The 14,337-nt window shown below is 45.8% G+C and overlaps 2 long non-coding RNA genes across 5 annotated transcripts; both read right to left on the reverse strand.

Annotated features, from left to right (window-relative positions):
• Positions 1 to 553: 553 nt before the first annotated feature.
• Positions 554 to 7,489, reverse strand: LOC143131626 (uncharacterized). Of its 3 annotated transcripts, XR_012988148.1 has the most exons (4): positions 1,618 to 1,781; positions 1,434 to 1,542; positions 1,275 to 1,342; positions 554 to 993 (listed from the first exon to the last, which is right to left on the reverse strand). It is a non-coding gene; the product is annotated as an uncharacterized LOC143131626 (long non-coding RNA). The 3 variants fall into 3 exon arrangements; XR_012988149.1 differs by lacking the exons at positions 554 to 993; positions 1,618 to 1,781 and adding an exon at positions 6,033 to 7,489 and having other exon boundaries at positions 1,168 to 1,342; XR_012988147.1 differs by lacking the exon at positions 554 to 993 and having other exon boundaries at positions 1,168 to 1,342.
• Positions 7,490 to 7,558: 69 nt separating this feature from the next.
• On the reverse strand, positions 7,559 to 8,710 carry LOC143131627 (uncharacterized). 2 transcript variants are annotated; one of them, XR_012988151.1, is made up of 4 exons: positions 8,560 to 8,710; positions 8,376 to 8,484; positions 8,217 to 8,284; positions 7,559 to 7,935 (listed from the first exon to the last, which is right to left on the reverse strand). It is a non-coding gene; the product is annotated as an uncharacterized LOC143131627 (long non-coding RNA). The 2 variants fall into 2 exon arrangements; XR_012988150.1 differs by lacking the exon at positions 7,559 to 7,935 and having other exon boundaries at positions 8,052 to 8,284.
• Positions 8,711 to 14,337: the final 5,627 nt, after the last annotated feature.

The raw sequence follows: 14,337 nt of genomic DNA on the forward strand, positions 1-14,337 counted from the left end.
TGTGTGTGTGTGTGTGTTTGTGTGACTCTGCTGGTCCTTTGGGGGCCATAAACACTGGTTAAGTGGTTGAAAAACATGTGGATATGATCTGCGCTAATCTACTGTACAGATGAGTGACGTGACATGATGACGACGGACAATAACCTCCACGCGGGTCACTGCTAGATGGTACTGACCATGACTGAAAGTGTCTACTGCTGTCTCTTTTTGTCTTTCCAACATTTCTTGCAGTATTAATAATCTATCCATCTATTTATCTATCTACCTGTCTTATCTATTTTCTTTTTTTCTCTTTGTCTGTCTGTCTCTTTCTTGCTCTCTTTGTCTCTCTCTCTCTCTCTCTCTCTGTTTCAGTTTCTCTATATATACATTTCTCTCTCTCTCTCTCTCTCTGTTTCAGTTTCTCTATATATATGTGGTACCCGTCAAGCGGTATACCTTCTTCACAGTCTGACTACGCCACCCCCTGATGATGGGCAGGAGGACCCACAAATCTTTCCCTGAATGTAGTGTGGCGAGTTCTGCATGTTCCCCGCAAAGGGACAGTTGACAAGAGGCAGATATGCAAATGTATCTCAAATTTATTACAAATTAGTACAAAAGGTGTAGAAAAGTTATCAGGATCGATCTTAAAATACTGCTATAATCAACTGGTGGATTTTTCCTCAGTCTAAGAAGGTCGGATCAGCCAATGCAAAACCCCTGCTCAGGAGGACCCTGGTGAGACAGAAAAAAACAGGAGACAGCACCCCAACACCAGACAAAGCATGCAACACAGCAAGCACTACACACTCAAGATGTTCAGATACCACTACAAAATATTACATGTGTTCTGTTGCAGCAAACACTACACACTTAAGGTCTTTAGATACCACTACAAAATATCACACCGTGTTGTAGTTATAGTACACACCAAGACAGTGTCTCCCAATGTGGTCCCTTGGCAAGAAGGGGCAAAGCATCAGTGTGGATCCGGCCTTGTACAGGGATAGCCTAAGCAGAAGACATAGTTAGGGAGGAGGACCACCAGCATCAATAGCACCACTAGTTAATGTACAATGCTACTATGAATGGGGCACATGGGTGGTAGGACCAGAGGCAGAGTCACAGATAACCAAACAAACAAACCAACACAATAAAGAAATGCATACTAATTACAGGAAAACAGTGGCTGGCCTGGTCCCTTTTCAGGAGAGAACAAGCATGTTAGTTGCCAGCCTCATTAAACAACATAGCATAGTCCACTCAAACATAGCTAGAAAATATAGGCCTACTTTTCAATATGCTCAACTGTCCACAGCTCATTGACACATGAGGGCAAAAAAAGGTGAATGTTCTGTTGCTACGGACAGAGAAAGTAGTTTAAGACATGTTCAAAAGTAGGTATAAAACATTCAATGGATATTAAGAAATGTGCATATTAAGAAATTTACCAATGCAGCCCAGCAGCTCAGGTCACAATGAGGTGATCACAAATGTTAAAACTCCATGCAGAAGCCCGTGTCCTCCGTGAAGAGCAGACACAACCTTCTAGAAATTACCCTGATAAAATGAAATAAATAAGTATTAAAATTCAAATGGCAGTGATTAAACATGCTCTACCATGACCAACAGTACCTGCATGAAAAGGGAGCCCAACTCGCACAATAGTGTCCAGCACCAGCACAAAGAGAATCTGACTTGCAGCCAGCAAACACTTATCACTTCCTAATTAGTCATGTGACTTCAAGACATCATGTGATCCTAGGTGTTGTGTGGATGTGATGCAGCTATGTGTGCCTGTTTGTGTAGATCCCCACACTCACTCCTCCCAAAAGGTGTCGTCGCCCCCGACGATCAAACCTCAGCCCCAAGGAATGCAGCAGCCCTTACCACCCCCACATTGGCACTTGATACTGTGGACCTTGGCAGATTGTGAGGATTCTTGTGTCTTCCAGCTGTTGCCCGCCTGGTGCGTCTCAGACCTGGTGACCTGTCTTGAAGTTGGGGGTTCCCCTCACTGCCATCATCATAGTCATCATCATCATCATCATCATCATCGCCCCTGCCCCTATCCTCCCCCACAGGTTCTTCTTCAACTTCATTGGGGGCTGTTGGTGGTGGACCTGGAGTGACAGCAGCTATTGGAGTAGGTCTTGCTTCTTCTATCCAGGTAAGGATCTCTTCTTCACTGCAAGTTGAGTTACTTTCTGGGTAAGTAGTCTTTGTGGATGGCTGAGGGACCTTTGGTACTGATGGTATAGTATCCAGTTGCGATGCTCTAATCTCTGTTCTGTGGACTTGTCGGACATTGCCAGTTCCATCTGCCAATGTTACAGTGTAGGGCCCACCCGGGTCAGTCGGTGTCCTGACAACTTTGTACAGTGTTGGTGACCATACATCCTGGATTTTACGACGACCTTGGCCGCGGTGATCTTTTAAGTAGACCAATTGGCCCTCTGTAAAACCCTTATCACACACCTGTTGGTTGTGGTTTCGCTGCCGGTAATCTGCTGCCTCCTCCATGTTCTTGCGGGCCAGTTCACGAGTTACCTGGAGCCGTTCCTGATGCTGTATGACCCATTCATCCCAAGAGCTTGTTTCCTCGGTGTCATTAGCCCCTAAAAGGAAGTCAATGGGGAGTCGAGGTGGCACGCCAAACATCAACGAGTAAGGGGAATGACCAGTGGAGCGGTGGGTGGAGGTGTTGTATGCCCACACCAACTGGGAGATGTACTTTGGCCACGCCCTTTTCTTTTCCGTAGTGAGTGATCGGAGAAGGTCATGGAGGGTCCTGTTAAATCTCTCGCATTGGCCATTCCCTTGGGGATGGTATGCTGTTGTTCTAGACTTTTCAATCCCATATAGCTGACACAACTGTGCGATAAGTGCACTCTCAAAGTTTCTGCCTTGGTCGGAATGTATCCGTTTAGGCACTCCGAAGCGGTTGAACCAACAGTCAACTAGGATCTTCGCCACTGTACTGGCGCTTTGATCTTTGGTGGGGATTGCCTGTGTGTACTTTGAGAAAACGTCTGTCATGACCAATACATTTTCCTTACCATCTATTGCAGACTCAAGCAGGGTAAAGTCTATAGCAAGTACTTCTAATGGCTGACCAGCCATCAGAACCCCCTGGTAAGTCTTGACTTTGGGCTGGACAGCTTTAGACAGCACACAGCGTTGGCAGTTCTGACAGTACTTCTCAATTTCCGCTCCCATCCCTGGCCAATAACACCGTTGCCTCACTAGGTCAGTAGTTCGCCGTACTCCTTGATGTCCGTGTTGGTCATGGAGACCCCGGAGAAGCTCTTGGTGAAGACACTGGGGCAGGAGCAGTTGGGTGTATAGCTCTCCATGAGGGGCAGTTGTCTTCCGGTACAGCAGGCCATCCTTCTCCAGGATACGATCCCACTGCCGGAGGAGACGTTGTACCTCCTTGGTGAGTTCGGCCCGCTGTTCCTTGCTGGGAGGCCTTCCTAGTCTCCAAAACAACAGAAAGTCTTTCAAAACAGGATCTGCCTCCTGCAACATCGCCAGTTCAGCATTGGATCGACTTGGAAGGACTCCAATTTGGTGAGATATGGCTCCCTCAGCTCTGTCGGGGATGAGTGGCTGGTAAGGTTGAACTCTCAGCTGGTCAGTCTCCAGATCTGTGGTCTCTGCCTGGGTGCTGTACTGGCGGGAGAGAGAGTCAGCGTTAGCATTATTTTTTCCTGGTCGATAGTGTACAGTGAAGTCGAACGCTGCCAACTGGGCAACCCATCTTTGTTCAGTAGCCCCCAGCTTCAGGGTCTGAAAATGGCTTAAAGGGTTATTATCAGTGTAAACCGTACATTTGCTGCCAAGCAAATACTCTCGGAATTTTTCTGAAACTGCCCATTTTAATGCTAAGAACTCCAGCTTCATGGAGCTATAATTCTCCATGTTACGCTCTGAACCACGCAATGAGCGACTAGCATATGACACTGGTCTCAATTTTCCCTCCTTCTCCTGGGACAGGACTGCCCCTAGCCCTTGGTGGCTAGCGTCTATCTCCAAGACAAAGGGCTTGGTGAAATCAGCGAATGCTAAAATGGGAGCACTTGTAAACATCCTCTTCAACTCAGTGAAACTTCTCTCACATTTTTCAGTCCACATACTGGGTAGGACTGCAGCTGGCCTGGTCCTACTCATCTTTGCAGTTTTAATTACATCTGCCACTAGTTGGTGAAGTGGAGCTGCTAACTGGGCAAACCCCTTAACAAAGCGACGGTAATAGCTGCAAAATCCAAGAAATGATCGGACTTCGGTCACATCACAAGGCCTCCTCCAGTTACTCACAGCAGATACCTTTTCTGGATCAGTGGCCACACCTTCTTTGGACACTCGATGTCCCAAGTACTGCACTTCCCTCTTGAAAAAGTGGCACTTACTCAGCTTTGCCTTAAGCCCTTTCTGTTGGAGTCGGCTGAGGACCATCTCCAGTCTCTGCAAGTGCTGGGCCACAGAAGAAGAAAAGATTATGACATCATCCAAAAATAAAAGAACTGAGTGAAAGCTCTGATCACCAAATATTCGCTCCATGAGCCTCTGAAAAGTTCCGGGAGCGTTACATAACCCAAATGGCATCCTTTCAAATTCAAAAAGGCCGAAAGGGGTACAGAATGCAGTTTTTGGCTTATCTCTCTCAGCAACAGCAACTTGATTATAGCCACTAGCCAAGTCCAGAGTTGAGAACCACTGGGCACCTGACAAGGCGTCCAACGACTCCTCAATACGAGGTAATGGGTAAGCATCCTTTCTTGTCTTGGCGTTAAGTTGACGGTAATCAACACACATCCGTAGCTCTCCAGTTTTCTTTTGCACCAGGACAATGGGTGATGCGTAAGGGCTGCTACTCTCCCTGATCACTTTGCTATCCAGAAGCTGTTTGATGTGGTCCTTTACAGCCTGCCATTGTGTAGGGGGTATTCTCCTATATCTTTGTCGGACTGGGGCGTCATCTAAAAGAGGTATCTCATGTACAATCTCATTAGTGCAACCCAGATCTCCATCATATTTAGCAAAGACATCGCTATACTTCTCTAACAGCCGTTTTGCTTGGCCGTTCTCTTCAGGTGAAAGTTCTGACCAGTGTAAAGCTGCAAGGACTTCTGAGATGGAGGCAGGCGCCCCCCCAGCAGCATGTATATTAACTAGGGCAACATCACCATTCTCTCCTTCAAACTTCACCTGCTCTGCCTGAATGTCAACTACGGAGTGTAACATCCCCAACACCTGCTTTGAGTGGACTACAGCACCAGTGGCTCCTACATTAACTACAGGAACATATGTCACACCATTGGTAACACTGAGTAACGACGGGGACAACAGCAAACCTGGGGCGAGATCTGAGCCTCCAGGTTCCAACAGCATTGTGGCAGGTGGCGTATGTGGGACCTTTGGGCAGGTGACCTTAATAAACTTAAGTGACCCAGCTGGTATGAATTCCCCACCCCTTTCTAGGACCCGCACCCGACCCTCATGAGTTAAATGGCACACATCTTGGCGGCGACAGTAGCGGAGAGCAGACTCCCAACAGGCCTCTGCCTTAACAGCAGATAGAGAAGCAAATAAATCCTCACCCTGTTGTGCAAATAACTCCCTATAACACTGAGAAATCACATTCATTCCTAACAACCCAGGAACGGAATGTTGTTGTAATGTGCCAGGGGCATCCTTCACCACCAAAACCCCCCGTCCTGAAAAGGTTCTACCCAATACCTGGATATCCAACTCTAGATATCCAACATAGGGGATATCTAAACCATTGGCAGCTTTTAAAGCCAACCACCCACATGACTTGAGCCTAGGTGCTCCCCAATGTTGAAAGACTTCCTTAAAAAGAGACTCTGTGATTGTTGTCACCATAGAACCAGTGTCCAGTAAACACTTTACTTTAACACCCCCCATCTTTACCTCCACTACAGGGCATTTACCTACAAGTGAGATTGACTCCTTTGAAGGGGGCAAGACCTGATTAGAGGGACTAGGATTGTTTGTCACAGTGCTAGGATCAATGCGATGCATACCTGACTGTCCTGTAACTGCAGGATTTTCCTCAGGCTGGACATTAGGTAGACTGGCTGTTCGCTGCCTCGGCCCCTGTCGACACTGACGGAGGACGTGTCCAGGCTTACGACACCGGAGACAAATGGGTTGACCTTCTGGGGTAAACTGGTAATTGGGGTTATGAGGACGAGAAGTAGGCTGATTTAACACAGATTCTATTTTAGACAGACTCTGTAGGATTTTATTAATCTGTGACTGCTGTTGGTTAAGTTGTTCCTGCAGGACAGAAACTTCCAACCCTTTTTCCACCCCCACTGCATGACAAGCCCCTTCAACATTTAGATCCACCCCACAGTGGTGAAGCCCGGCTCGAGTTTGTCCGGAGGGGCGCTCACCCTCCTCCATCCATCTAATTGCTTCATGCCGTAGTGCTATAAAAGCAACAGCCGGATTTTGTCGCACAATGCTCTTTAGCTCTCGTCTTAAGGAAACATCACGTACATGCTCCATGAACTGATCTCTGACTAATATATCTGGGTCTGCCAACCTATTAGGGTAAGCACGCTTGATTTCTTCAATTAGAGCCCACAAAGAGTGAGAAAATTCTTTTAAAGACTCCCCATCTTTCTGTTTTCTGTCAAAGAATTGTCTTTGCAGGCTGACAAAGGAGGAGGAGGAACCATAAACTTCTTTTAAAATGTTTAAGATGGTGTCCGGATTCTCCCGCTCAGCTAACGAGCGGAATCTGATTTCAGCTTTTGCTTCTCCTTCCAAATGATCATAAAGGAAGAGGGCCTTCTCCCTAGCGCTCATATTCCTATCCCTCACGCATGACTCAATATTTTCTATCCAATCATAAATCAATATATCAGATTTAGATTTTGAGCCGGAGAAGTGGGGACACTTTCTCTCTCTTTGAATATAAACAAACCGTTCTGGTCTAAGTTGTGGACCAGGAAAATTTGGTGAGTTCAAATCGCCACTGGGGGCTGTCCCACCAGTAGTAATGCCATTACCAGAGGTACCTGCGCTGGCACCTCTTCCTCTCTGAAGTTGTTCATTAGCCACTCGTAATCTCTGCACTTCCTCCCGAAGAGTCAGAAGTTCCTCAGGCACATGTTCCTCCACCTCACTCATTTTACCAGTTTAACAGCCTCACTACCACAGAAGAGAATATGGAACGATGCACAAGACATACAGTAACAAAAACACTTCAGTTGAGAAGTAGTAGTTACTGGCCGTTGGTTCCCATCGTGTTTAGTCTTGGCCGTCCACTTGTAGTCTTCTGTTGTCCAGAGCCAGCCACTGTTTCTATTTTAAAAATCAAGAATATACAAACAAAACAATACAATACAAACAAAACAAAATATCAATGCCTCGGTTACAATCCTGCCGGCTACGCCAAAATGTGGTACCCGTCAAGCGGTATACCTTCTTCACAGTCTGACTACGCCACCCCCTGATGATGGGCAGGAGGACCCACAAATCTTTCCCTGAATGTAGTGTGGCGAGTTCTGCATGTTCCCCGCAAAGGGACAGTTGACAAGAGGCAGATATGCAAATGTATCTCAAATTTATTACAAATTAGTACAAAAGGTGTAGAAAAGTTATCAGGATCGATCTTAAAATACTGCTATAATCAACTGGTGGATTTTTCCTCAGTCTAAGAAGGTCGGATCAGCCAATGCAAAACCCCTGCTCAGGAGGACCCTGGTGAGACAGAAAAAAACAGGAGACAGCACCCCAACACCAGACAAAGCATGCAACACAGCAAGCACTACACACTCAAGATCTTTAGATACCACTACAAAATATCACACCGTGTTGTAGTTATAGTACACACCAAGACAGTGTCTCCCAATGTGGTCCCTTGGCAAGAAGGGGCAAAGCATCAGTGTGGATCCGGCCTTGTACAGGGATAGCCTAAGCAGAAGACATAGTTAGGGAGGAGGACCACCAGCATCAATAGCACCACTAGTTAATGTACAATGCTACTATGAATGGGGCACATGGGTGGTAGGACCAGAGGCAGAGTCACAGATAACCAAACAAACAAACAAACACAATAAAGAAATGCATACTAATTACAGGAAAACAGTGGCTGGCCTGGTCCCTTTTCAGGAGAGAACAAGCATGTTAGTTGCCAGCCTCATTAAACAACATAGCATAGTCCACTCAAACATAGCTAGAAAATATAGGCCTACTTTTCAATATGCTCAACTGTCCACAGCTCATTGACACATGAGGGCAAAAAAAGGTGAATGTTCTGTTGCTACGGACAGAGAAAGTAGTTTAAGACATGTTCAAAAGTAGGTATAAAACATTCAATGGATATTAAGAAATGTGCATATTAAGAAATTTACCAATGCAGCCCAGCAGCTCAGGTCACAATGAGGTGATCACAAATGTTAAAACTCCATGCAGAAGCCCGTGTCCTCCGTGAAGAGCAGACACAACCTTCTAGAAATTACCCTGATAAAATGAAATAAATAAGTATTAAAATTCAAATGGCAGTGATTAAACATGCTCTACCATGACCAACAGTACCTGCATGAAAAGGGAGCCCAACTCGCACAATAGTGTCCAGCACCAGCACAAAGAGAATCTGACTTGCAGCCAGCAAACACTTATCACTTCCTAATTAGTCATGTGACTTCAAGACATCATGTGATCCTAGGTGTTGTGTGGATGTGATGCAGCTATGTGTGCCTGTTTGTGTAGATCCCCACATATACATTTCTCTCTCTCTCTCTCTTGCTGGAGGAGTACCTGGTAATCACGTTGCAATGTGTCTAATAAGTGGCTAAGTAAAGTTTGCAAGTGGCTGTTAAGATGCAGTGAGGCGTAGCCTCCAAGACAGGAGAGCTGGAGTGATGCTGCAGTGTGCTGCTGGTGTGGAGATGCACCTCATTTACCTCCTCCTCCACCTCCACCTATTCCTCCATCTTCTGCTCCTCCACCTTCTTCATCTCCTCCTCAATCTCCTCCTCCTCCTCCATCTCCTCCTCAATCTCCTCCTCCTCCTCCATCTCCCCCTCCTCCATTTCCTTCTCCATCTCCTCCTCCTCCTCCATCTCCTCCTCAATCTCCTCCTCCTCCTCCTCCTCCTCCTCCTCCATCTCCTCCTCAATCTCCTCCTCCTCGATCTCCCCCTCCTCCATTTCCTTCTCCACCTCCTCCACCTCCTCCATCTCCTTTTCCTCCACCTCCTCCTCATTCTTCATCTGCATATCCTCCTCCATTTCCTCCTCCTCATCATCCTTCCGTGTGTGTGTGTGTGTGTGTGTGTGTGTGTGTGTGTGTGTGTGTGTGTGCGTGTGTGCGTGCATATGTGTCTGTGTGTGTATGTGTGTGTGTGTGTGTGTGTGTGTGTGTGTGTGTGTGTGTGTGTGTGCGAGCGTGCGTGCATGTGTGTCTGTGTGTGAATGTGTGTGTGTGTGTGTGTGTGTATGTGTCTGTGTGTGTGTGTGTGTGTGTGTGTGTGTGCGTGCATATGTGTCTGTGGGTCTGTGTGTTTGTGTTTGTGTGTGTGTGTGTGTGTGTTTCCAGAGTCTCCCAGCCTTTCCAGTCTTTCCCCGTGATCAGTCACTTTCATCTATCTGAAGCAAAACATGTCAGTTTCCTCCTTTTCCCTCTTTCTTCCATTTCTCTCTCTTTCTCTTTCCCTTCTCCGGTTACATCATCCCTCCCTCGTTTCCTCCCTCCCTCCATCTCCTACAGAGAGGCTTTACAATGAAAGAAAGATAAAGAGAGTTCAGAACAGAGTTCTTTTTCGTTGGATCCCTGGTGGCGTCCACGGCCAGCTCTCTGTCTCAGCATGACGGTTAGATCCTGAACGATGGGTCAGCCATGTCTCTGTCTCTCAGTGGGGAGAGTTTTAGAAGCATCACACACACACACACACACACACGCATAACACACACACACGCACACACACACTCAAATACAGGAACATCATGTAATATTTAAAGAGAACTGAGGTTGTGTGGTGAAATCCCAAGCATTGCTCACAAACCAGCACAGCTTTGAAGGAGCTGAGCCCCTTCCAGTCCAGATGTTAGGTGTGCTTCTGATGTAATCGCAGGGACAAATCCCACCAGTGCAAGACCAACAGACAAGAAACAGTGCTGAATTGAAGACAATTGTAGCGGACCGAGTTACATTTTAGTGTAATTAAATCCCATGGTGTTAAAAGGAAGCAGTGGTGTTACATCAAATTGATAGGAATTTAATTGAAGTTGTGCCAATGTTGCACTTAACAAAATTGTAATTACCGGACAAGAGATAGGCTAACCTTTTTAAAAACAGTAAATGTGGCGTGTCCCAGAATGCTGATGCTTCCTACATAAAACTAGATGTACCGCAGAGCGGTACAAAATATGACCGCCGCCCAGTCCAGCACATTTTTTCCACAAAAAGAAATCACGCTGAAAGGCCTATATGATTCTAACTGTCTCACTAAATTGCATTATCCACACTCAATTCTCACTGGTATCTGCTAGGCAACAAGTACCAAAATATGATTAGTTCATAGATTTCACATGTAAAATTCATTTTATACAACCCCACCTCCATCTTGCCTGTTCATAATTATGAGAAATTCTTGATTGTTTGTGTTATGTTTATGTTATGTGTGTGGGTGTGTGTGTGTGTGAGTGTGTGTGTGTGTGTGTGTGTGTGTGTGTGTGTGTGTGTGTGTGTGTGTGTGCGTGCCTGCGTATGTGCCTGTGCAAGGAAGCGTACATATGTCTACTGTGTGAGTATGTGTCATGATTACTGTGAATGTGTGTGTGTGTGTGTATCTGTTTGTGCACATGTGTGCACATGAAATGGGTTAACATGACCCCTGGAGGCAAACATACGGAAAAAAATGGTCATCCTAGGCCCTACAGTTCTCAAGATATTCACAGAGAACTGTGTCTGCCCTACCCTTCTTTCGGGGGTCCAGTCCAGCGGGGGGGCTACAGATCAAAACGAAAAATTACGGTTCCATGCTATCTATGTGGGGGTACATGCCCACCAAGTTTTGTGTACCCCGGTCTTTCAGTGTCCCGGGAATCCCTGTTGGTGTATGTCACTAAATGTACACATAAATTATTTTATTGTAAGGCCCCCCATGAACGAAAGTACACAAAACTTGGCATGCATTCGGAGGGTGTCATAATGATCCTACACTTTTAATTTCGTGCAGTTTTGACCTTGTCAGCCAGAGATATTGTGATGAAAACACCTAATTTTTTGCTTTTTCATTTTTAACTAGGTGGCGCTATACATAAAATAAGTGGTAATGGGATGGGTTGACATGCCCCCTTAAGACCAACATACATAAAAAAGGTGGACCTCCTAGGCCCTACGGTTCTCGAGATATTCACAGAAAACTGTCTCCGGCCACCTACAGGCCAGTTGGTGTATAGTAACATAAATTAATTTATTGTGTGGCCCCCCATGAACGGAATTCCACGAAACTTGGCGTGCATTCAGAGGGTGTCATAATGATCCTACACTTCCAATTTCGTGCAGTTTTGACTATGTTAGGTCACAGATACCTGCGATTACAACACCTCATTTTTTCTTTTTTGTGTTTAACTAGGTGGCGCTATACATGAAATGAGTGGTTATGGAATGGGTTGACATAGCCCCTTGAGATCAACATACAAAAAAAAATGGTCCTCCTAAACCCTACGGTTTTCGAGATATTCACAGAAAACTGTGTCTGCCCTACCCTCCTTTCGGGGGGTCCAGTCCAGCGGGGGGGCTACAGATCAAAACGAAAAACGATGGTTCCATGCTATCCATGTGGGGTTACATGCCCACCAAGTTTCGTGTACCCCGGTCTTTCAGTGTCCCGGGAATCATTGACAGAAATTTGGGCATGCGAAAAAGAAAAAAAAAAAAAGAAAAAAAAAAAAATCTGACTAAACCTATATGACCGCCGCTTCGCTGCGCGGCGGTCATAATTACCGCTGTCAATGGCAACGGGTTTTGTGCTTCTGATACGTCTTTCATATCACTATGCAAGGACTGGAACTTCATTCAAACGTGAAAGCACACGGTTGATCAGCTGTGTTCTAAAGAATGTTTGATTCAAGTTCAGCAGCGTGTGTTGTTGCGAACTATTTGTTTCTCAGCAAATGCCACGATGAACGGTAACAAATAGGCTAGGTTATGTAGGCTAAAGTCATATCGTGGGGAGTTTATTATTTCGTTTTGGCAAGTAGCCGTATAATAAGCGGGATAATGTATAGAACGACGGTCATTACTGTGAAAACTAGATGTACCGCAGAGCGGTACAAAATATGACCGCCGCCCAGTCCAGCACATTTTTTCCACAAAAAGAAATCACGCTGAAAGGCCTATATGATTCTAACTGTCTCACTAAATTGCATTATCCACACTCAATTCTCACTGGTATCTGTTAGACAACAAGTACCAAAACATTATTAGTTCATAGATTTCACATGTAAAATTCATTTTATACAACCCCACCTCCATCTTGCCTGTTCATAATTCTGAGAAATTCTTGATTGTTTGTGTTATGTTTATGTTATGTGTGTGTGTGTGTGTGTGTGTGTGTGTGTGTGTGCGTGCTTGTGTGTGTGCCTGCGTATGTGCCTGTGCATGCAAGCGTACATATGTCTACTGTGTGAGTATGTGTCATACGTATGATTACTGTGAATGTATGTGTGTGTGTGTGTGTATCTGTTTGTGCACATGTGTGCACATGAAATGGGTTAACATGACCCCTGGAGGCAAACATACGGAAAAAAATGGTCATCCTAGGCCCTACAGTTCTCAAGATATTCACAGAGAACTGTGTCTGCCCTACCCTCCTTTTGGGGGGTCCAGTCCAGCGGGGGGGGCTACAGATCAAAACGAAAAATGACGGTTCCATGCTATCCATGTGGGGGTACATGCCCACCAAGTTTTGTGTACCCCGGTCTTTCAGTGTCCCGGGAATCATTGACGGAAATTTGGGCATGCGAAAAAGAAAAAAACAAAAAAAAACAAAAAAAAGCTTCGCTGCGCGGCGGTCATAATTAAGTCCCTTCAGGGCGGAACAAGACCCCTCCGCTGCGCGTCGGGGTCCGGTTCACCCTGTCGGGACTTATTATGACCGCCGCGCTTTTTCGCATGCCCAAATTTAAAATAATGTATGTGTACATTTAGTGACGTACACCAACAAGGATTCCCGGGACACTGAAAGACCGGGGTACACAAAACTTGGTGGGCATGTAACCCCACATGGATAGCATGGAACCGTCGTTTTTCGTTTTGATCTGTAGCCCCCCCGCTGGACTGGACCCCCGAAAGGAAGGTAGGGCAGACACAGTTCTCTGTGAATATCTTGAGAACTGTAGGGACTAGGATGACCATTTTTTCCCGTATGTTTGCCTCCAGGGGTCATGTTAACCCATTTCATGTACACACATGTGCACAAACAGATACACACACACACACATACATTCACAGTAATCATACGTATGACACATACTCACACAGTAGACATATGTACGCTTGCACAGGCACATACGCAGGCACACACACAAGCACGCACGCACACACACACACACACACACACACACACACACACACACACACACACACATAACATAAACATGAACATGCACACATGCACACAATTCAAGAATTTCTCAGAATTATGAACAGGCAAGATGGAGGTGGGGTTGTATAAAATGAATTTTACATGTGAAATCTATGAACTAATCATGTTTTGGTACTTGTTGTCTAGCAGATATCAGTGAGAATTGAGTACGTGTGGATAATGCAATTTAGTGAGACAGTTAGAATCATATAGGCCTTTCAGCGTGATTTATTTTTGTGGAAAAAATGTGCTGGACTGGGCGGCGGTCATATTTTGTATCTAGTTTTCTCTAAAACAAGCATCAAGACCCTGCCCCCCCAGGCTGTGTACGTGCAGTGATGGTTCACTGCAGCCGGCCGAGGCAGTGATGTGGGCATGTCTTGTGTCCGGTTGACCCCATTGACATTGACCCCTACTGTATGTGCACAGCTGCCCTCCAGCAATGTCCATAGAAGAGAAGCAGCCGTCTTATCCAGCAGGGCACTCTTCTTGAAAGCATTTCCTATGGGATGTTAAGAGTATACACACACACACACACAACCACACATTCTCAAATATACCCGTATATACACACACACCACAACACAAATACACACAAACCACACACACAAACTGAAGCACTATTAACACAGCGAGACACATAAGGTGCAGACTCTCCGTTTCCAAGGGAACCAGGCTCTCCAGGGCATTCTGTAGGTCTAAATGGTCTGCTCTGGAGGGGG

The sequence above is a fragment of the Alosa pseudoharengus genome, unplaced genomic scaffold, assembly GCF_046254945.1.
Source record: "Alosa pseudoharengus isolate Yale_2024_CS ecotype anadromous, Long Island Sound unplaced genomic scaffold, YU_APseudo_1.1 YU_APseudo_1.1_scf_18, whole genome shotgun sequence".
Taxonomy (NCBI): domain Eukaryota; kingdom Metazoa; phylum Chordata; class Actinopteri; order Clupeiformes; family Clupeidae; genus Alosa; species Alosa pseudoharengus.